At 37.3% G+C, this 24,491-nt stretch overlaps 1 protein-coding gene across 7 annotated transcripts in view; it reads right to left on the bottom strand.

Moving 5' to 3' along the window:
• LOC117225891 (low-density lipoprotein receptor 2) overlaps window positions 1–24,491 on the bottom strand; it is a 123,396-nt gene that overhangs the window by 80,852 nt on the left and 18,053 nt on the right. The gene's annotated exons all lie outside the window — the stretch shown is intronic.

The following is a 24,491-nucleotide window of genomic DNA, read 5'->3' on the forward strand; positions in this document are numbered from 1 at the left end:
TGAAACAATAAGAAAAAAAATTTGGTATAAGATTTCTTTATCCGAAGCTTCGTTTTCGAGAAAATCGACTTTAAAATTTGTTTATCTTCGTAAAGGATTTAGATGTCGTATATTCTTCTATCGCACACAGTTTCCTCCGTCTGAGATAGTGTTTGCAAACATTGACAATGATGGAAACATTCCGTTCACTCCTTTGCAAAAGAGAACAAACTTTAAAGTCGATTTTCTCGAAAACGGAGTCTCGGATAAAAAAAAGGGTTACACCAAATTTTATTCTTATTTATTCACGTAGAATCATCTCCTGCTCGGTTGTATTACGAATTCCGGCCCACCGTCTGTCTATATAGTGTGTATAAATTGTATATGTATATTTGAAAATAGTTTATCTGTTACAATATTATATGTATTATACATCCAAAGGATAGACGAGATAATAAAATGAATGCAAAATACAGGAAAATTATTTTGTATTCGTTATTTACACAATTCGCATATATAATAAATTGGATATATGTATATGTATACACATAAAATTCGCAGTCTATCATCATATATATATTCATCAAATTCGAACGAGACATGCTGTCAAATTCGTTTCGTGGTTGCCGGAGACGACGTTCCCGGGGAATCAAGATGAACAGCAACGAATCTACTCCGAAAGCAGCTTCATTCTTCCTGTTCGACGTATCCTGGACACGAATCATCATCTTCTTCCCCCGGAATCACGTCGCGGCGGGCGGGAACGTGAGCCGAATAACTTTCATCGCCGCGCCGTTCGGTCTCCCAATTAAATCAACTCCGCGATGAGAGAGAGAGAGAGAGAGAGAGAGAGAGAGAGAGAAAGGCAGTGGAAAAATCGAAACATGCGGGCCGAATGTGTCGCAGCGTGCGACGCACAGTGCATTGACTTGCGAGACGACTAATTGTTTAAGTTGTGTTGTTCTTCTTTCCTCCCGAATTAGTCGACAGTGTTGTTCGACCCTGGCTCGTTATTTAGTCTTGTCAAGGTAAAAATATATAGATCAGTTTTACGTTCATACGAGTTTCATTATTTCGACATGTTTTCAAAGCTCATAACATATCGTCTTTATTGAACTACGAATGAAATTTTTCCCGTTCAAAATTACCTACATCTTTTCACAATTACATTTTTTCAATCAAGTTTCTTTTGTTTCTCTCTTGTGATTCAGTATATATTTTGTCTGCTCCTCAGTCTACTCCTTTTTGAAATATTTTATTGTTTGGATTTTGTGTAGAATAATCTCACTACGTTTACTATTTTCGCGGCCTTTATATTCTTCGAACATTTTGGATTCCCAATTACCTTGGGAACAGTGGCTCCTTTTGTTCTAACAAGAATAGGTGAAGGTTTTTAGGTATCCGCCTGCGATTAACTTTGGTTGCTTGGGAAATAATACCACTCGAAGTTTATAAGATACAAAAAATAGCTAAGAATTATTATCAAATTTGATATAAATTTAATTTACGGCATGTCTGGGTGGGTGATTGATCAGCAAAATGTTAAAAATAATTCAATAGAATTCTTTTAAATAATATTATTTGTATTAATGAAATACTTATTCAGAACTCGATTTTCAAGATTCGATAATGTTACGTATTCACCGTATTTCTTCTTTATAATCATTATTATTATTACTGTATATTCCTTCGTTATGATTATTATTGTTATTACCGTATATTCCTTCGTTATGATTATTATTATTATTATTATTACTTGAATTTATGTTCGGCCCCTAGTACGACAAATAAAGTTCATTAATGAGGGTGGGAGGTCATAAAACTACAAATTTGTTATCACACAATAATTTGTTAGCATCAAATCTAATCTACTAAAGATTTTATGAATCGTCGTGCAGGTTTTAAGTGTTTTAAATGTACATTTAAACGATTAGGGGTAGTTTCCAATGATGCAGTCTTTGTAACTTCAACACTTCTCAAATAAAAATTCTGAAATAGATCAATTTGGCCGCCATGACAGTTTCTGTGTTAAAGAAGTTATCTAAAAATGCACTGATCAGGCGAAGAACATCGGTTTAAACGTAATCGAAAAATAATCGGAGAGAAAAATCGGGGAAAATTTGCGTCCGCCCAACCCATTTCGTAACCGCGACAACCCTTCGCTTCTTCACCCGAAGCACCACACGACGAACCGCATCTTGACTTAGCAACTAACTTCAACCGCTACACTCGAATAACTTTTCGTATACTTGGAACAACTTTCTACGAAACTATTTGAAGATAATTTCGAACAAGAGTTAATCAGCGCCCAGGCTTCCCCAAATGTAAAAAAAGAAAACATTTTCATTTTAAAAAATTCGAGATCATCACAGTTTTTACAGATAGATTATGTCATTATTAGGCAGCGGATTTGATGCATTTTATAGCAAAAACGAGTAGACCAAATGCGAAACATTTAAATACGTTTAAAGAATTACAAAATGTTGTTGTATCGATTTTAACTCGTTTATATGATTAGAAAAAGAAATAAATGTGTGCACAGCTCTTGGGGGTTGCAATAAGTGCCGACAATTTTGATTCTGCATAGAAAATTGTTATTTCTGCATAAAAAAAAAATTGTATCCCGAACAACCTCGTGTAATCGGTATCCTTACTCTATCCGATATGGAGACGAATTCAACAATCTATGACCCTAAAATAACGCTTAAATGACTCTTAACCCTTTGCGGTCGAAGCTATTTGAATACGAAATCCAAAACATGATTTCTGATCTACAGTAGTTCTATTTTATATAATTTATTGCGACTTATGCACATGAAATTGAGCCTGTTGTGACAAGTACAATGCAATTTTAATAGTTTCATTTCAAGTAGAAACAAGTCCGATGCTCTTAGAATGATTTTGAAAAATAGTACACCAATTTTTAGTGGCGCCTCAGAGTCGCCATTCGAGTGCAAAGGGTTAAAATAACGCTAAAACGATGACTGCCATGAAATACGGGCTCCCGGCACACTGTGCGCCGCGCCGCTCGAAAGTGAAATCGCGTGGAGAATTCCCGAGTCAGTCAGTATCCGAAAAAAGCGGTCGTTTCGGCTGGTCAGGCCGAGGAAAATAGTAGAACGGTGAGCGAGGGAATGCGGACGACCAAGTGGAAGCCAATGGAAGGCGGTGGAAGGCGATGAAGGATAGGTAACACGGTTCGGATACGTTTCGATCGTAGACAGGGCGAGATTCCTGCGGACAGAAAGCCACCGCTCGCGCCTCGGTGGGGCCCGCCTTTAACAGGTCGCCTCACCTTCCACGGTGCACAGGCGAGTGCATAGCAGTGCATGCGGGTGCAAGTGTGCCGCAGACTCAAGGAATGCGACTGCTGCTACACATGCTCGCAATTACGCGGATCGGGATCCGTGGCGCAAAAAATGACTAGATCAACTTCAAAACAGTAAAAATATTCAAGAAATTTAACAATACCGTTGAACTATTCTCAACTTACTAAAATGATTAAGGAACGAAATAAATATATATGCAGCTCCTGTATCTTGTGATTAATGAGAACAATTTTTATGTTGCATAAATGTCCGTAGTTTTTAATCATTCTACTGTGTATGTTCAATTGTCTTCATATTTTCGTTTAAATACAACGATCTTAGAAAATATATAAGAAATGGCAATATTTTTTGCTCTGACGAGAATTCGCGTCGAAAACTGCTAACTGGTTAAACTTCAGCCAGTCAATTTTATCATAAAATTCGCAGTATTGTAATAACTCGGACAATTTATTTCACACGTTCGCTATCAGCGTTTCACACGTTACCGAGCGCGATGCATCCTCTCGTGACATACGGACAAAAACATTGTCACAGAAGGTTATAAATTCTGCGAATGTAACAGGTACAGTATGTCATAATTTTCAATAACAACGTGCGCGAAATTAATGGGTACTTCCTGACGCGAGATACGGAATGCCAGAAGTCGATTGTTAATGCGTCGTGTGCCGAAAATCAACCACCAAAAATCCCGAACTAAATAAATAATAAATACGGTCCAAATAAATAATTTGATTCATCACTTGCAATCCGTCGGGAAATTGATAAAGTTCACTTGAACAATTTGATTCACGAAACTGAAACTAGAAGGTTTAAATTTATCGTAGTGTTTATCATAATAATATTTGAATTCTTTTGCATGTGTATGTAATAGAAATGAATGTTTAAAACTAGTCAAGAATTCGGCAAATAAAAATCAACCGAAAACACCGCATTATAATAAAGGGTTACCTGAATCTTTAAACGGTTACATGACACTAAACCTACCGGGTGTCCTGAAGGTAACTAACACGAGTTGATTTGTAACTATGTATATGAGAAGACGGTATTTATTCAGAACTTTCGCCCCTTCTGCAATGATATAATGTACAGTTGGATTAAGAAATTTATTCAATCATTTTCTGTACAAGAGTCTTTCTAATATTATCTCGAGCTAAATTTTTATAAAACTGTAATGGACAATCCTTAACAAAATAATAGAAGATAGGGGATTGTCACGGAACTGTTTTATCGGCGGACACTCGTAAGTCGACAGCTGATCGTCGAACAGCCAACATCCAAGACCGAACAAATAACTTTTATTATACATTTATATCGTGTTACGATATAATTTTGCAAATGCTTTCTGTTCCTTCGACGTTGGAAATATTTTCTATTGTAATATAAAAAAAGATATTTCCATTGTAAAAATATCTAGCAAACTTTCTTAAGATCTGGCTAACCGAATCATATAAACAATTCAAGACATTCGTCAAAATTTCCCGTAATTTCTGGATTTTTTCGAGGCCAGTAACGCAGGGCTGGAAAACGATGTAGAGTAGAGGGTGCGCGCGAAGCGTGGTCACCAACCTCATCTTTGACTTGATCTTGTAGCGTCGCCAGTGTCGGGAGAGTTTTCGAGGGTCCTTTTACAAAAATTGGCTAGCTTCGCCGGGAGGTCGCGGCCACTGATCCGCAGTTGCGCGTGTATGTGTGTGCGTGCGCGTATCGGTGCAGGGTGGTCCGCTATTATACACCGTACCCTGTTCACGTTCCGGATCAATGGTCACTCCCGTCGGAGGTTTTAATTGGTCAGCTGGCAAAGCTCCCTTCACCCCCCTGGCAAAGCTCGACGCTGCAGCGTTTGCAAAACCTTCCTGTAATGTTTCCGGGAGACGCGATTCGCACCTCGACAGTGTCAGAGTCGAGCAAGATTGCTCTGGTTGCTCGGGGGAGGGTCGGAATGCGAAGCTGTAGCTCTGGATGCCGGTGCCTGGATCGATCAGCTTCGCAGAAGACAGAGTTTCTCATCGTTTCTTATGAAATGGTTCACTGGTTTGGCAGGTGCGTTGGCGTACGACGAATTGAGGTTTCCGAATCAATTTGGAATTGTAGGGCAGCGTTGCCATGAATGGAGCAATTTAATTTACGACAGGATACAAAAATACTAAACGACCTATACAGAGTGCAAATAGATGATCAAATTTCGGTACAGTAGAACCTCGATTATCTGGAGCTTCGATATCAGAATTCTCTGTTGTTCAAATAGGGTTCGCATTCAATCAACTCAGTCTAAGGTAACTCATATGAAAAATGATTTACTGTAAATGTCAATAAAAATGTATTCCAGCACTTCAATTTAGTAACTATTATACAGGGTTCCCCGGAAAGAATCATCCGATTTCAAAAATTTATATTTTAAAAAATTACACACAGAAAATTATAATTCAAACACGAATATAACGGGAAAATGTGTGAGTTTTTGTTTACAAGTGTTCAATATGACTTCCTTTCGTTACACGTATGATATCATTGCGATATGAAAGTTCTTGCCAAACACGGTGTAATGTATCTCTGGTAATTGTTTGTACAGCATCACAAATGCGTTTTTTCAGTTCATTTACACTTGTAGGTAAAGGTGGTACAAAGACAAGATCGGGTTAGGTCGGTTGATCTCGGAGGCCAACTGTGTAGAACCATATTATCGGATGAACTGCGACCAATCCAACGGTTTGGTACATAAGAAAAAAAATAATAGAAAGTAAAACTCGCACATTTTCCCGTTATATTCGTGTTTGAATTATAATTCTCTGTGTGTAATTTTTTAAAATATAAATTTCTGAAATCGGATGATTCTTTCCGGGGAACCCTGTATTATACGAAGATTAATGTTATTCTTCATATAGACAAGATCCGGAAACGAAAACTCTTCGATTTGGAGATACAAACAATTTTTGTTTATCTAAAAGTTTACACGAACAAATATCGCTAAAATAAAGTCAATAAATAAATAGTGTTCTAATCCACTGCGTAAAAACGAGGGCTCGAGTAAAAAAAGAACACCGCGTAAATTGTTTCGGACGGATGTACACTAACAAAACTATAACAATATTTATTTCAGTCCGTGACTGATTCCTACAAAATAACCTTAACGTGTAGAGCTACCACACCGCGATCGATATGACTGATTTCATTTCATTTTTCAATTCTTACTTCATGTTACATTTTGTTTTGGCAATGATGCGATGACTTTCGCAGCGAAAACAGTATCCTATAATCTGTTTACCGTACCCGAAGTCGTTTATTAGATACTCAGACAGATTTGTCAATGTTTTCTTATGAAATTTTATCGCACGCAAGGTCTTATCTGGCGCCACAACATAAACATAGCTACTCCTTTTTATATAATGATACTGTACAAGCCCTAAATATGGAAAAACGATTGGAAATCTCTGAACTGTTGCAAAAAGTAAACAATATACCAATGGAATGCTCTGATATCGAGAATGGCGAATTGTATGAGCATGAAGAAAGTGAATTAGACAACAATGAAATTGTACTTCATAGTTCTTTATAATACTAGATTATAGCGATAATAAAATTATAGACAAAGAAAATAGAAAATATTTTGAACTTATATAAAAGAGGAGACGCGCTTGTGTGCTTTCAAGTTCTGAAAATGAAAAATCAAAGTATACGTTATTATATACATATAGTTATTGTGACTATCATTATGTAGTAGTTATATAATTCTATAACATGGAATTCCTTTTGTAACATAATAATAAATACAAAAATATTTTACTATTACGTATTTTTTTTTTTTCAAAGACCAGTCATTTCGACTGATTTTGGTAGAAATAGCTTCGTCTTAACTGTTGGTAGCTCTAGTGTCAAGTATCCTTTGAAACTCCATAGATCCGCGGATAGAATAAGAGACAGAATAATATCGCAGAAAGGAAATGCGACGGCGAGAACGTTTCAATCCTTATTTGGTCGACCGGATTGAATAAGAAAAAAAGAAAACAAAAAATAGGACAGAATAGATAGCGACCGACCGAAAGTTTAACAGTATAGTCCCCGATGTCATTAATCCGGTTGCGGTACGAATAATACGTTCATTATTCGTGTCACTATTACCGCGGACTGATTAAAAGCAGAAATAATAATGCCGGGGCTTCGTTATTTAAAATCCGAGCTCTGTTAAAGCACGGAAAATAGAACCGCCGCGCCGGACGGGGTAGAGCGGAAAAAAAATCCGTTCGTTAACCAGTACATAAAAAATGACGGGGACAATGCGATACTTTTTCTTCTCCCTTCTTCCTGTTTCTATTCGCAGAGAGCGAGGCGAATTTTTGCGGAACCGTCGGAGTTCCGTCTTGACGGTAGGGGAGACGCGACACTGCGGAGTCTATTGTGCGCGTAACCCGAATTTAATTGTTAGAGCATCGCCGGGTCGCGCCGCACAGTCGAGCATTAGTTCCGAAAAGCTGGTCAAGACACGATCTTTCAAATCTCGCATAAGATGACAAATTTTTGTTGTCTCTGAGCTGTTGGAGTATTGGGACAACAGTGTGGCTTGTATTGCTTTGTTTATTTATGTACTGTGACTTATTCAATATGACACAATACCGAAGTAAAAAAAATTGGGTTGAATAAATTCTTAATTGTTTATAATTTCTTTTACTATTTTGAATAATTTTGAATCATCTTTTCAATAGTTTTTAGTGATTTTCAATACTTTGTAATACTTTTGACGGTTTTCAATACTTTGCAATAATTTTTAATACTTTTGAACAGCTTCGCATGGTTTTTCATGACCTTTAAATTATTTTTGATAGCTTCTAGTTTCTTTTGTATATCATTTAATAAACATATAGCTTTCGCACGATGCAAATAACAATAATATATCTGTCCTTTAAAGTTTAAAGTTATCTCCATTGTGTTAAAATATGTCTATAAATAAACAAATAAATAATAAAAACAATATTTTCACTATTTCATTAATAATTTCGATTTGTTTCCAATTGTTTCTATAACAACTTATTTTATAATTACTTTTCCCAGGCTAAAATACTGTTAAACAAACCAGTGAGTACATTTCAGACACGATAAGTGAGAAAAATAATTTCAGTTCGCGAAATCGGGCGAACAGCCGAGCGTGCGCCAATCGTTTCGTTCCGCAGCGAGCGTTAGAGACGCGACAGAATCGAAACGGAATTACCATTTCGGTGGGCGTGGTGTACGGGCCGAGGTATTTTTTAATAAAAAAAGAAATTATATTCACGGAAATCTCTTATCGTGATCCGTGGAATCGCGCGAGCACGGCAGAAATTAAATAACGATGCTCGGTGAAACGCAATGCGTGCTGCTGCTACGCCGGGGAAAAAAAATGTATGTATCCGTAACAACCGTCCAATCTCTCTCTCGGGCCGGCTTTTTTCGTTCCATTTTAAATGGAGATTAGTCGTTATTGCGTTTTATGCGACAACACGCATTGCCGAGCACGCGTCCCGGATCGAATGAAAAGGGATTTAATATCGGATTTAATGATTTCCAGCGACGAGGCTCGAATCGAGGCTGCGTTTTGTCTTCGGCAAATTGTCGTTCAACTCGCGGAATATTACGCGAAGATAGCGAAGAGGCGGCTGTACAGAGGGTAGCGGAATTCGAGAAGAAGAAGAAAAAACCTGCGAATTCCCAATTAAATCAGCCCCGTGAAATCGGCCAAGCAATGCGCGATCCCATCGTCCGATAACATTGACGAGTTACTTGTCCTTTTCATTTATTTTCGTTCCTTTCAGCCATTAGCCTCCGCGATCGCTGCTTCCTAACGCGCCATTGTCTCGAGCACTTCGTCGTCGATTACTTCATCGATTACTTGATGAAGTAGGGGAGAACTACCATGAATGGGGCACACATTGAATGGGAAATTACCATTATCACAAAAATTATGAATCTTTTTATAATAAAATTATACTCCCTCCGCGTATAGAAATGATTGTCCGACACTTATAAATTTGCGTCGAATTAAGAACATAGAAGCTTTTAATTTTATTATATAAAATAGAAGTTAAATAAATACTTATTACACTCATGTGCTGTAACATACTTAATAAACTATGCTCACGTCTTGTAATGAATGATAGAGCAAGTATAAAATATTATTTTCTAAAATGAGACAGTCTTTTCGTTATATGAAGTACTGTTACTTTCAACTGAATTTTTATTTACTGCATCCGATCAGGTGTTTACTCAAGAATGTTTACCTATAGCATCGAATAGTCTTTTTTTTTATCATAGTGATTAAACAAGTTGAAGTTTCAATGTTGTTGCCTTCACGAATGGGAAACAGAGAATCTTTATGGATGGGACGCGAATAAATCATCTAGTGCAATAAACGATAAAGAAACTTTGAAACATATTAAAAATGTCTCTTTGAACATAATTTAATTGAGTATAGTTACCACCATTCTCAGTTAATACTACCAAAATATGAATGGGACACAAAATGCACTTTTTAGAAAAATTAAAAATAAAAGCAGTGAACGTAGGAGAAACTCATTGACACTGTGCACTCTTCTAGTAAAAGAACTGATCTTTCGAACGTTTCAAACTAGGATTAGATATAGATCGTTTAGTTTTTTCGTTATTTTGTTATAAACAAAGATGTCGCATTCTTTATCAATATATAATTATTATTTCCATTTCAACGTGGCCGCCAGAATCGGGGACGGAATCGAGAAAGAAATTACGTTCGCCAGTCCCTCTTTCGAGGATGTTTCAGAATCTGATGCAATTCACCGCCATTACGCGTTATTCGTGCCTGAAGCACCCGTTTTTCTGGCCCGGTTGCTGCATCGTTGTTGCAATATCCACGACTTCTCGGAATAGAGAGCGGCCTTTTGTTAACCGAACTTCAAATCGAAGATGGTTTCCTTTATTCGACCAGCGCGCACTGCACCGAAATGACCGCTTTTTGGGACGAAGTTCAATAACTTCCGCTCTGTTTATTGACAAAGACATGGAACGATGACGGATTTTTTTATTTTTATTAAGAGCAATCTCGGCATGACGTTATCATAAATATAGGCATACGTTTGGGTACAAAATAACGATATTTGAAAACAGATGATTGATTTATACTGCGAACTTCGTTGTTCTAAAAAATTATTGCTTTACGTTACTAACAATTAATTGTTTCATTAATTATTCTATTTTGCAATTCAGTTATATATTTTATGTAATATATATTATTCGAGTAACATTTTATTAAGAATTTATTCGAAATACTATTCGAATAAAATATTATTCGATGAATTTATTCGAAATATTATACGAATATTTCTCGAAATATTTCTCGAGTTGAATTTTATTCGTAAAATTGATTCGAAATGTTCGAACAAAATTGTATCCGAATAATATCTCCTACTGAATCGTTTAAACTTTCTATACACAAGCATGATTATTTAGACATTTCGAATTCATTTATTTAGACGTTTCGAATTCATTTATTTAGACGTTTCGAATCAACACGAAGCAGTGAGTTTTCCGATTTTTGTCGCTGTTTCGATGGCACTATGCAGCGGCACGAAACGCGAAAGGATCATTGTGCAAAACTGCGGGGCAGACCGTACTCCACATGCCTCCTATACAGTACACTGTCAGCCAAACTGACTACACATGCAGTTTGCCTCATCCTATCTTCACAATCGCGATCGATAGTTCCGATACTTCTTGGCAGACCCGGGACTAAAAGATAAAAACGGGAATGCCAGTAAATTTGTGGTCCGGACGGTCTTCGAATTTTAACGTGACAAATGCGATAACGGAGCTGCTCGAAGCTGCGATAAAGAGGAAGAGACGAGCTTTCGGTAGTAGTTTTATTGACGGTCCCGTCTTGTTACCGCGCAGGCCGAGATGTTATGGTGCGGCGGACAATTTTTCGAACTTGAAATTTGATCGAGACAAATGTGATATAACTGGGTTGCTTGGAAGTTGCGGTGTGTCGCATCCTATCAGATTGTCCTAGTTCTAATTAAATCTATTCGTAATCTCGAATTTATTATATTATTGCCAAAGAATACTTGATTTCTCTTGTAACTCCTTTTCTGCCTTCAAGCTAATTCCTTAAACGCTATTCGCCGCTCGTTCTCATCTCCGCTTACATAAAAATTCTTTTTTCTGTTTTTTCTCCCCTCAAGTTTATATATTTACGTTTTTTCTTTTTCCTTTTTTTTAATTTTAAGTTTTAAGTTTTTCTGTCTCATCCGTCCTTGCGTGACAATTATCATAAAATAATAAATAAGTAATTATCGATAGATACATAAAGTTATTATTATTAATTCTGATTTAATCACCAAGTTTGATTTGCCTTGGTTGTTCGATTTAATTACTGATCTTTATGCGAAATAAAAATTGTTCGCAGTGATTGTGAGATGAATGAGCCAAGTATAATTTCCTTTCTTTTTTTTTAATAATTTTAATTAGTTGAAATTAGTACACCATCAGTCTTAATTCCCTTTAACCTTTTCACTGTTTTCAGTTTCAGGCAGCGATTTTTACCGTAAGTGCATAAAATCCGCAGTCTAATCATGACGAGCAGAAAATCGTATTACAGTCACATTTCTTCGATGATTCATTATTGTACATCTTGTCTCTGCATTTTTCTTATAAACGTGCAAAATTCACAGTTCATGATAAATAATTTAGTCGCCCACAGGCTTGGAGTACATACGACAATCATTTTTCTAAACCTAAACTAGATTGTCATCCTCTTTGTCAGCAGGTTTTTCGATTTAATTATACGTTCAACTAGACTGCGGATTTTATGAATTCGTGATCAAAATTAACAGTATATCAAATACAAAAACGTACAGACGTTAGAAAGATTTAAAAATATTTGTATATTAATATATCAACCTGTCACAATAATTAAAATAGGAAAGTCGTTTCACTTCTTACAATTAACGTTCACAAATTGTTTATACTGCATACAGACTCGCTGGTAATGATAATAGACGGCTTACTAATTGGAATGTTTTTATAATAGTTAGACTTCGGATCTTTATGCAAAATAAAAATATGCCGCAACAATCATAAGAAACCGGAGCTAAATGAAAATATATTTCACCCCTTAAGTGCTTAAATAAATTGAGAATAATATTATAACGATCTTCAGTTTCTCTAATATTTGTACTATTTTGTGTTTCATCCATTCGTTTTTGTCATAAGTGCATAAAATCAGCGATCTAATAATATTCAATCTATAATAATAATTATTTCGTCGAAGTCTGGGAAGAATTTCTTCCTTCTTGTCAGTAGGTCATCCAATGAAATCATATTACTACGAATAATTTAGTTGAATTTCTGCAAATCCACTCTCTGATCGAAAATCCTTTGGCAGTAATTATTTTCCAGATATACTAATCCAGAGTAATCTTACCCAGGCAAGTTAATATTTGTTCGTGTAAGCGATCCCGGCTGGCTTTTTCTTTTCCGGGGGAACGGCGATATTATTATTACAATTTCCCGAGATTAATAACCGAGGGAAGATAATATCGGATGGTCTTATTAAATTCACGAGTTAACAAGGTATTATCTCGCCTGCTCGGCCTGTATTCCAAGACATCTGCAGAATGCGACACGGAGAGCTTCGTTCGAAAAGCGGGGAATTCTGCGTCGCATGTCTCTCGAACGGCAATTCGACAATTCGTGCAGGATTCTTCCTGCATTATTCCGAGTGAAATATGTATGTAATTCGATTGTAGTATTCTTACTTATTTCGCTCGGAATCACAGTTATCTCTCTCTCTCTCTCTCTCTCTCTCTCTCTCTCTCTCTCTCTCTCTCCCTCTCCCTCTCTCCCTCTCTCTCTCTCTCCCTCTCTCTCTCTCTCCCTCTCTCTCTCTCTCCCTCTCTCTCTCTCTATTTCTCTCTCTATCGCTCGTTTTCTATCTCTAGTACTATATCTTTACCTTTCCATCTTCTGTTCCCGCGACACAAGATCCTCTAAACTCTAAAGTTTCCTTTCACTCCTGAGAAGAGGCTCTCGCCTTTAAAGCCATTACTGTGCTCCAACTTAAAATACTTCCATAAATTTTATATTCTATAAAAAAAAATTTAATACAATAATAAGTCATTGAAAAGTTCACATTAGAGATAACTGCTTTAACAAAATTTTATATTTACGCGTTTCTCCTCTTTAAAAACATGACAGAGATCCCGTGGTAAGCAGCACAGTAACTAACGTGTCGAGTAAAAATTAGATTCGCTTACTCCGTGCATCGAAACTAAAGCAAACATTCAAAGAAATAACCGCTGTTTGGTTTCTCTGTAATCTTAATACGTTTTACCAATACAATTAACATTGTGATATCTTGGAACAATGTAATTTCCCGAATATTGATCTTTATTCGTTCAGCATTTTCTTAAGCTTTTTCATAAACTTTACAGAAAATTTCGCCAATTCATTATCAAAAGATTCCAATAATTTTCGTAGTATTTTAAGAACTTCCGTCTTTTACATAAATCATTCTAACACATAAATAATTAATTCAATTTAAATAAAAATTTTGAAAATTATGGTCCTCTCTCTCTCTCTCTTGTTTTTTCTGATTCTGTCTTTATCTTTTCATCTTCGGTTCGCACGAGACGAGATCCTCTAAACTCTAAAGTTTCCTTTGATTCCTGAGAAGAGGCTCTCGCCTTTAAAGCCACTACTGCCATGTACGAAACGCCGCCGATTCGCACGAGGATCTACGAACTACTTTTTCATAGCGTTCGCGTGTAGGCACTTGTAAAACGCCTGCTATAAAACGCGCCGCGCGTAATATCCGAGCCCTTCCGGCGCCGTACAATTGCCGCTTGAAATTTACCGATCCGTGCCGGCCCGAGATGCACCAGGAAACAACCGTGTAACAAGGGTTACATCCGAGTCGTTAACCGTGCTGACGACGGTCTGATTCGTTCTCCTTTCCGCTCTTTTTACGATTAATCAATCTGCAACGGATACGGAAACGCGTCGCGAATAACCAGGCGTGAATCGTAAACCCTTTGAGTTCGGATCTCGTTAAAAATGTGTTAAACCTGCTGTTCCCGCTCGGGTTTGTTTGACCCGAAAGAAATTCCATTCGCTCGCAACTTTGTCGTTCACGGAAGGACCGATTGGTCGTTTTGTGATTTTGTATTGTATCGCTTAATAATTAGTTTACAGGTCAAACTTTTCCGATCTCTAATAATACTGATAATACTAATAATTCTAATAATTTTGATGATTGTAATAATTCTAATAATTCTAATAATACTAATTCTAATAATTCTAATAATTCTAATAATACTGATAATACTAATAATTCTAATAATTTTGATGATTGTAATAATTCTAATAATTCTAAGAATTTTAATAATTCGAATAATTCCAAAAATTTCGATAATTCCAATAATTTCACTAATTCCAAAAATTCGAATATTTTTAACAATTCTTAATATTTCTATTTAACGTTTCTTCGAGTCGTTAAAAATATGAGAATGGTGGACAATGTTTTCGTGAGTCAACGAGAATACATTCTGATCGAATCGTACAAACTGATCGAGGTCTCTTTTCGAGAATTTATGTTCGGATATTTTAAATTTCATTGCGAAAAAAATGCCGCAGTAAAGCGTACACCCGCGGTAACAGGTACATTGGCCTTAGCCAATTTTATTTCGGAGAGCCGCAACTTTTTCAATTCCGCGCTATTTTCGCTGGAGTCGTGTTCGATCCGGCGTGAACTCGTAAAAAAAAAGAAAATATCATTTCGAATTTGTCATTTTCAGGTGAATACCAACACCGCCCCGATGGACAGCCTCAACGCGGGCGAGCGTAACAGATATTGTTTTTATTTCGGACGATAAATGTTTTTTATCGCGGGAAAAAATGCGTGCTCGATGTCCCGTTGGCGCGACGGAAAATTCTATGAAAATGTAACGGAACACGGCGGAGCACGGTTCCCTTGAAATTTACGTGTAAAACGATCGGCTAATTTGCAGCCAGGGCGCCGGAGCTGCTGGCAAGCCCTTCGTTAAGTGGATTAGGATGTTTGACGGTTCCCGGGACGTTTATTCGAATATATCTGTGCTGCACGTTTTCATAGTGTTTGCTTTCTTAATAACGTGTCTCGAATAAATCGCGGGCTTGCGTTCTCGGGTTTCTCTGTACACGGAACATGAACGGAACGGCGCAGACATTTTTCACGGACATGGAATAATAAGTCGCGCTAAATTACGATTTTATCGTTTATCGCAAAATGCTTTCCCGGCGGCTCTGCGATCGGTACTTACGCGAAATAATATACCCGAGTCGAAAATACGCGCTAGCCGTGTTCATCGTATGCTACCGCGACCTTTTATACGCGACACACGGATTACGACAATAACTTACATTCGGGGCGGTGTGATCTCCCGCTGGATCATCGGGCGATGCTCTTATTTACCGAGCTGATCCACTGATTGGCCGCTGTTGGATACTCCCGTTACGAGATAAACAATAGTCGAAATCGTTGAAAACACCGAGTTGCTTTATCGGTTTCTATGATGGAACGCGCAACAAGTATGTACCTAGAAAAGACGAGGGTATCGTTCTCACCCTAAAGATCGTTCCTAAAAACATTTTCATTCGAAAATGCACGCTGCGGAAAATTGTGTCACTAGTGCACTAAAATTGTGTCACTAGTGCACTAAAATTGTGTCACTAGTGCGGTTGCAGTGCAATCTTCAAGGCAGGACAATTTTTGCAATATTCATATAATTTTTGTTTTTGTAATATTCATGTAATCTTTACTTTTCCATTTTTTGTTATTTATATTTTCTTTTTATCCTTCAAGAAATAGAATGGAATAGCTATATATAGAAATAGTTTGTGTAAGCCACAGTTTGCAAAAGTAACGGGCGACTTTGTAACCCGAAAGAGGAGGAATAAACTAAACTGTAACTGTAACTGTGTAGTATACATATAATAAGCATATTAATAAAAATTATATCATTGAAATAATTATGTATTTCGGTAATTGCATTGTCACGAATGAGATGAACCTATTATTTCGGACAGTCTAGTTGAAACTAAAAGATCGAAAACAGAAGCTTTCTGTAAACGAATGCATGACTGAATGTGCTTTATACAAGGAATTTCCGTAGTTCCTTTGTGTGGATCAGTTATCTCGGTAATTGCCAGCGGCGCACACACAATTAGAAAGAGCCCGAGGATCGTCCATATTGAACTTTCTCCCGAAAAGGCCGACTCCGATCCGATTTCCGGACCGTTTCCGACCCCGTGACCCCTTATCCGGCTTAGACGGAACCAGAAGACGGCCGTGGAAAAGGCTGCGCGTCGTGGGAAAGTAACGACAAAACAGGCTCCCGGCCGTTCTTTTGTGTCGAATGCAGACCAATCAGGCTCCGTTAACGATTTCTAACTCAATTGGGATCAATCGAAGGCCGGGTTACCCTCTTCCTCGCGGAGCGTGCTGAAACGACGCCGATATATGCCGCTGTTGGCCGAAAGTAGCTGACAAAGAAGGCGGGAACACCCTCGAGGAGACTTGCCTGGGGAGGGAGCCAACAATCGATCAGGTCGCCGATGTATCGAACACTTCGTTTGGCCCGAGGACTCTCGACCTGGGCAAGACAGGTCGGATAACGATGGGTCCGCGACCGAACAGGATCGAACAGACCCAAACGTTCATAGAACCGGAGAAAGAGATACGCGAGAATTCTTTTTCTGGGTCCTTGTTTCGCGTCTGGGAGCTATTGTTTCCACGTGATTTGGATCTAAAAGATTTCAAACGTCGATTTCAAACAAAGTCAAATGAGCTTCAACTTCCACAGAAATGGACGAAAGGGCAAAGATTCATTTCCAACCCCCTTGTATCAGATCTCGGAGCAATTGTTTTTGTTAAAACTTGAACTCATAAGGTTTCAAACACTTTCAAACAGTCCCCAACATTTATATAAATTGATGGAGATGTGAGAGAATTCTTTTTCTGAGGAAACCTTGTCAGAAGGCTTCAAACTCCTGATCTCTAGTAGAAATGCACAAGTCCTCTAGCAAATGCAGTCAAACATGCTCCAGCTTAAATAAAATAAATAAATACATAAATAGATTAAAATAATCTTTGTGGTGTTGTAAGAACTCCCGTCTTTTACATGTTTAGTTTTACCAAATGAATAATGTATCGAATTGAAATAAAACAATTTAATACGTCTTATTCGATAAATATAAAGTTAAATTATGCTTGAAAATAAACAAAAAGCACAGTATATATATATATATATATATATAAGAGCCAGTTATATATATATATAACTGGCTCTTGTAAGTTTTATCAGAGATTCTTTTGTAATAACTAAGACACGCCCGAGTTTCAGTGATTTGCACCGTGAATGGAATCATTTGCCTGTTCGCAGCGTTCGACTCCTCGAGCGATCTTTTTCCGGCCGATGGCGATCGTAGCACCCTCGGAGAACCAAAGATCCATCATCCAGCATCAGGAGATATAGGCCAACTATTAACGCTCTATTAAGCAGCCGTATACTCGTTATGCTCGCGAAGTCGTAATAACCAGCTGGACCAGGTCTTATCGGCGATGCCAGTCGCCGGCTAATTAAACGAGGTCGCTGTATTTCATCCGCCCGCCAGGGGTAGGTGTTGACCCAGACGGTTCGGAGAGCTGCGCGAGTGTCTTCGGGCACCTTAAAATTCTCACCGACACGGTATATAGCGACAGTAAACGGACAGCGTTATACAATCCCCGTGTTCGGGTTAGAGTATCTTCCTAGAGTCCGATCGCGAACGGCTCTGCCGTATATGTGCGGCAGACTTTAACGAACGCGGACGAATATTCTATTTCTTCCTGAAGGTTTATGGTCGGGTCGGGGCTCAATGGCGCTTGTCGAACACCGCGTGCGCTCCTCCTATGCGGAAATCGGTAACTAGGTCATTCGGAGCAGGTGATTACGCCGCGGGTTCCTCTATTTTGTATTCGCGGACGCGAGCTAACATACCCTGTTCCTGCGAGCATCGGAAATTCGAGTTTTATTCCACCATCGAAACGCAGTAGAACGAACCAAAGGTTTACACTGGTCTACAGTGTCGCCATTTAGACCTCCGGGATTTTTTGAAAAGAAATCGGGACACCGCTTTTTTGTATTGATTTTTTACACTAGCGTTCACTACCGCATACGATATAGTTTTTTCAAGCCGAAATAGTAAAAGCTGTGCGAACTTCGAATTCTTGAATATGGTCTTCTAAAACTACTCTGGCCTCCGGAGTGTCGTTCTATTAGCCGTTTGTAGAAGTTTTTATGTAGATAACGGTAAATGCATAGTCTACCTGTGTACGACGCTAAAAATCCTGTTGTGAGTTACACAGCGTTGAATAAAACGAACAAAAGTGTAATAATAAATATGCATTTGGAGAACGAATGTTGCATATTTATTAAAAGTTCGAATATCGTGTTTTTCGTGTGTTTTTTTTCGCTTCCAGTTTCACAGTGGCGTTATTACTGCAAAGCGGGAACGGATTGAACAATATGTTCGAGCTACGTTGTACAAATGATTGCATTTTATTTGAGTTCAATTTATTGTATTTTATTCAATTCTATTTTATTTCTTTTTTACTTTTACTGTTTTATTTTATCTGTTTTATTAGTGTGGTATGGGATGTGTAAAGAGGATGAGCCACTTGTATCTCGCAAGAAAATCAATAAGGTTCATTATGTTCGAACTACGGAGCAGCATAAATTGCAGCTTAAAAAATCATCGTCGCGGGCCGGACGAAAAGAGTCACATTAAAGCGCACACAAGCCCCAGATAATTGCAAAACGTTACACGGCGCACCCGTTCACAAAGAATCGACTTTGAGAACTCATGCGAGTCGCGCGTGTTTCGCACTGGCGACGACCAGAAACAGCGTGCAATATAACCGGACCGAGGGCAGTTTATGCAAATACAAATTTTAACAAAGTGCTCGAAAGAAACCGGCGCGGCGCTAAATAGAATTTCATTTCCTTTGTGAATCGCTCGAGTAAATAAAACCGAGACAATGGCTGTATGGCTCGCATTTTATTAAAATTTCCATTATATGAATTTTTTCGCGGGAACTTCCGCGCGGAACCCGGAAACGCGTGAAACTCCGCAGTCCGGCGGCGACATTTTCGGCCAGGGTGCTAATCAATATTGCACGTGCCCGGCTGCAATTAACCCTTTGCACTCGAAACCATTTTAACGGTAAATCTAAAATAATTTCTCTGACTTGTAGTGTTCCCATTTTGTACGACAAAGTTCATTTTATGCGTATGAAATTGAGCCTTGTTACTCATGCATTAATTGCACTTTCAACATTTTTTTAAATTTAAACTTTCATAACATAAAAATTATCTTGGAACGTGATATAACAATTTTAGTGATGCCTCAGTGTCGCCACTCGAGTGCAAAGGATTAAAGCAGCGGGCTACCGAAAATCAAGTTGTCGCATAAGTTTTCAGAGTTGCATTTTTATGCGCCACGGTTCCGACAACTGGCGAGATCCTGGCCAAAGTCACCACATCGAGCTTTGCTCTCTTAGAATCGTTCCGTTGCTGTTTATGCAGCACCTGTGTACTGTATTTTCACAGTTTTGTGGTTTAGATTAGTTATTTTGAACGCGGCTTACGACTGTGTCGCTTTAGAAGAACGGAAAAAACGAGAAATTTATTTAAATTTCCCGTCATTTTTGTGTTAATGTATAATTGCATTAAAAGAATTATTTGGTTTTCTCCCATTTTTGTTATTATGTATAACTGCATTAAGAAATTTATTTGGACTTTTCGTCATTTTTATTATAACGCATAATTATATAAAGAAATTGATTTAGACATTCCGCTATTTTTAGCACAACGTATACTTGCATGAAGAAATTTTTTCAGATATTTCGCCATTTTTATTATAAGATATGATTGCACGAAAAAATTCGACGTTTCACTGGTTTTGTCATGGCATGTATGTAATTGCATTCCAAAATTTATTTAGACTGTTCGCCAATCTCTTACGACATATAGCATTAAAAAATTGATTCAACCACTCCTTATGATTAAACTGCAGATCTTTATGCAAAATAAAAATTGTCTGCATTGATTACAAGGTGCAACAGCTTAACAAACATTTATTTCCTTTCTTAATGATTTGTCTTCACTGTTTTAAATTTGATCTATTCATTTTTGTCATACATGCACAAAATCCACGGTCTACTTATGATACTGTCTCTGTGCTGATACTTTTCTGGAAAGCCTCGTTAAATGTTTCCTTTGGCCATGATTTCGGCAATTCTCGCCACCACAAAGTCGCAGATGTATTCTCGCCGACATCGCCACATGTAGCACGATCATGAGATCGGCTTTCACCATAATTATATGGGGCACACCGAGCCGGTTCCCGTTCTTGTAAGCTCGATGCCGGACCGCAGAATCAGCTCGAGAGACTCTGATGCAACCGGTGCAGGCCTTGCGCTACAAACTGCGATTGCTCTAGACGAGCAAGAAAAACTCGCAGACGGAGCAGACGACCAAGTTTGGGTCCCCTAAACTCTGCCAACCGGACACTGCCCATCACACGGGGGTCTTCCATGGCATCGACGACGGGACCAGCTCCATCTTTTCGGAGCTGATGAAATCTCCTCTGCGTCTCGTCGACCTTAATCGATTCGCGCAGACTCCACATTATTGTGACTTTTTTGAGATCGAACCGACCCTGCCGCGGAGGTCCCTGGAGGAATCTTTTCGAAATGCCGGAGATACGAAGTTTTTTCGAGCGATATTTTGCATTTCTCTAATGCGGATTTTTCTGCACAATAAATGTTGCACCGATTACCGGTGTTTGCACCGAACCAGTTAACTGCTTTTCACGAGTATTTGATGCATTTATAATAAAAATAGGTATGTGAAATTTAAAACAATGAAAATGTTGAAAGAATTCGAAGATATATATGTATTATTTTCAAATCGCTGAAATGATTGAAGATAGAAAAAAAATGTCAATTAGACACAGGTTTGTCGCGAATGATGAAGATACTTTTTATTTTACATAAGGATCCGCTGTCTAACAATTATGGTAGTAACTTACACACTTTTCAAAGAGATCGCAACAGATAACTAGTTATCAAATTGGAAATACATTGAAGAATATTTTTAAAGAATATTTTCTAAAGAATGTTTCAAATTGCACTCGATCTTCTGATAAGTGCATAAAACAAGTGTCGCAGTGTTAATAAACAATAATAATATTAATTTCAAAAAACGTACGTCGCTCTATATCAGCAGCTGTTATCCGGCCTCCTCTGCGATCGCGCGACCTCGAATAAAAATTTCGAGACGCCGCGAATTGTTCTAATGCTTCCAGGCTTTAGGGACTACATACCATCCGCGAACTCCTCCATTTCACGATGGATAAAATTGTTCCAATGAAAGTTTAATGGCTTTTCTCTGCTGCGCGAAACCACCGGGGAAGCGAAGTTCACAATTTAAGCGCGAAAATGTTGCACAGTTTCTTGAAAAAACAGTCGGCGAAGTTTTCCAACACGGCGAGAGCTTCTTCTTTCAATTTAATAAATACTGAATAGAACAGCCTCTTCGATTCCGTAGTAAAAAAAGTTTCGTTAATTCTTCGGCAACGAGGAAATCGAGGGAAAGTGCTGTGTATTCAGGTATCCGTTCGGTCCCGCTGTGCGTAATCGATAGCCGTTTAATTCGCTATGATCGTGGTGCTTTCTCGAAGAAGTATAATTGAAGTAGCCATCTTTGCGGTGCCGTGGACGCTGTGAGAAAGAGCGCCAAAGAATTGTGAAACGAGAAAAAAGGTCCGAGAGACACACAGCAGATAATAGAATACAAAGCCACAACAAAACTTCGACATAGTAAAGAGATCGAGAAGCGACTCTGAGACAGATTATAAAGTAAAATTATTAAGCCGCGCGCGGGCGGCTTTATTTACGGCGGCGAATCAAAGGCATAGAATCGAACGAATATTCGCAGTTCATTTCGCTGATGGAATCAGCACCGACAATGCTCCGGAAACCTATTCTAACGATTACGCCTTCCGCGGATTTCTTGCACTTTATTCCAGAGTCGGGCTAAAAATTAATCGACGACTAACGATTGATGATAATCTACGATTATATTCGTTTTAATCTTCAAACGCAATTGACGATTGAAATGTTACTGACAATCGTGAATTGCAATCAACGATTGAGATATTGCTGTCAATCGTTGAGCGCTATTAACGATTGAAATATTGCTGTCAATCGTTGAGCGCTATTAACGATTGGAATATGTTACTGTTAATCGTTGAACGCAATTAATGATTGAAATATTACCGTTCATCATTAATCGCAATCAAGGATTAAATTTTGTACAATTGTTAGTCATGATTAACGAAAATTCGATTCTTCGAAAATATGATAATATTTACTGTAACAGTGCAAAGACGATTCAATCACTTAACACTTTAACGACAGCGTAAAAAACCTCAAAAATTTCATAAAATCGAAGTACTTTATTCAATGAAATTAAAATTGCAAAGCAATGTTATATGACATCAATTACTCTCTCAACATTCTTACTTCTTACGGATTTTAATGAAATTAAGAAATTACAATGAATTAGTGTAAAAATTAATTCTTAGAAACTAAATTTTAAGAATCAAGCAAAAACACTTTGAATTAACATGAACAGATTATATACTTTCACGTTAATATAATTCAGTGTAGTAAATTCATAATTTCTTGAAGTTTGAGGAATTTCAAGAATGTATCCAATAATTTCATACTGCAAGTCACAGAAATAATAAAGTTACAGCGGCTACAACTATGCGATACACTTTAACACGATTTTCTCGCAGCGGTATTTTAAAAATTTATTATTAATTTATTATAAAATTATAGAACAAAAGCTTCCCATTTTCATAATATTTAATGCACGTTTCTTGCGAATTCAATAAATATTTATTATAAATCTATTATTCATATAAATTTTATCTTTATACATATATAAAGATATATGTACATTTTTGTATATTATCTTATAATTTACAAGATTTTATGTATTATATATTATAAGATAATATACAAAAATGTACATATATCTTTCGTAACATATTGGTGAAACAGCATTGGAAAAATATTCCGGATCTCACATCGTTGAACTTTTATTTCATTAAAAAAAATAGCTCAAAATTCATGGAATTGTCGAGATTGCCGGGTCGGCAGTCAAAGCGTTGAAAATAATTTCATAAAACTTGCACTTCTTTCAAAGCATACTCGAATACGTGGCTAGGCTATTAGCTCTCCGTGTACGGTACCTATAATAACATGTTTGCTTAACTCGAAGTCAGCAAATATTAATCTCCAGATGTAAAATTACCTCTCAAACAATTGCAAACAGGAATTTAATTTATCCCGTACGAAATAAAAGTAGAAAATCGTATCCTAGAAACCTCCACGATTACAGAAGAGAAGCAAATTAAATTTACGAACATCGGTATTGCAAAGTCACTCGCAACTTTCATTGACTTAATTACTGATAATTCACGAGAGTATTGCATTTAATATAATATAGGAATAATAAAAAGAGGCAGCAAAAGAAATGGTGGAACACATTGAATAAATTTAAGTAATTTATTTTTGAGTAATTTAAATTTGAATAATTTATTTTAAATAACAGATTCCAAATTGCAAATTAAATTAATATTTCAATTACAAATAATGAGTAAATTTTTTGTTTGACTGAAAAGTTATTTCAATAATTTCATAAATAATTTGTTTATTATTTCGTGTTTGCAAATAACATGTTATTTTTATCAAATAAATTATTTTTATTATACCCATATATTTATTATAATATGTGCCAAAAAGCAAATCGAAATAAAAATCGTTAGACCGCTGTGAAATTTTATCGAAATTACTCAATAAAAGATTTTGCATTTTTATTTACGTATTTTTATTTATACGATTACCTTACAGCATTAACAATTTAGTGTCGCCGTATTGGCGTCGTCGGAATGCAAAGTGTTAAACGATGCCAAACTCTGCCACCGATTCTTTACCGAAGGAATGCCTTCGTAGGAAAACGCGCTTAACGAATCCAGATGAAAATTCACAGTTCGAGAGGAGAAATGAGAGGAGAAAAAGACGAGCCGGAATAA

The sequence above is a fragment of the Megalopta genalis genome, chromosome 6 (assembly GCF_051020955.1).
Source record: "Megalopta genalis isolate 19385.01 chromosome 6, iyMegGena1_principal, whole genome shotgun sequence".
Classification (NCBI taxonomy): Eukaryota; Metazoa; Arthropoda; class Insecta; order Hymenoptera; family Halictidae; genus Megalopta; species Megalopta genalis.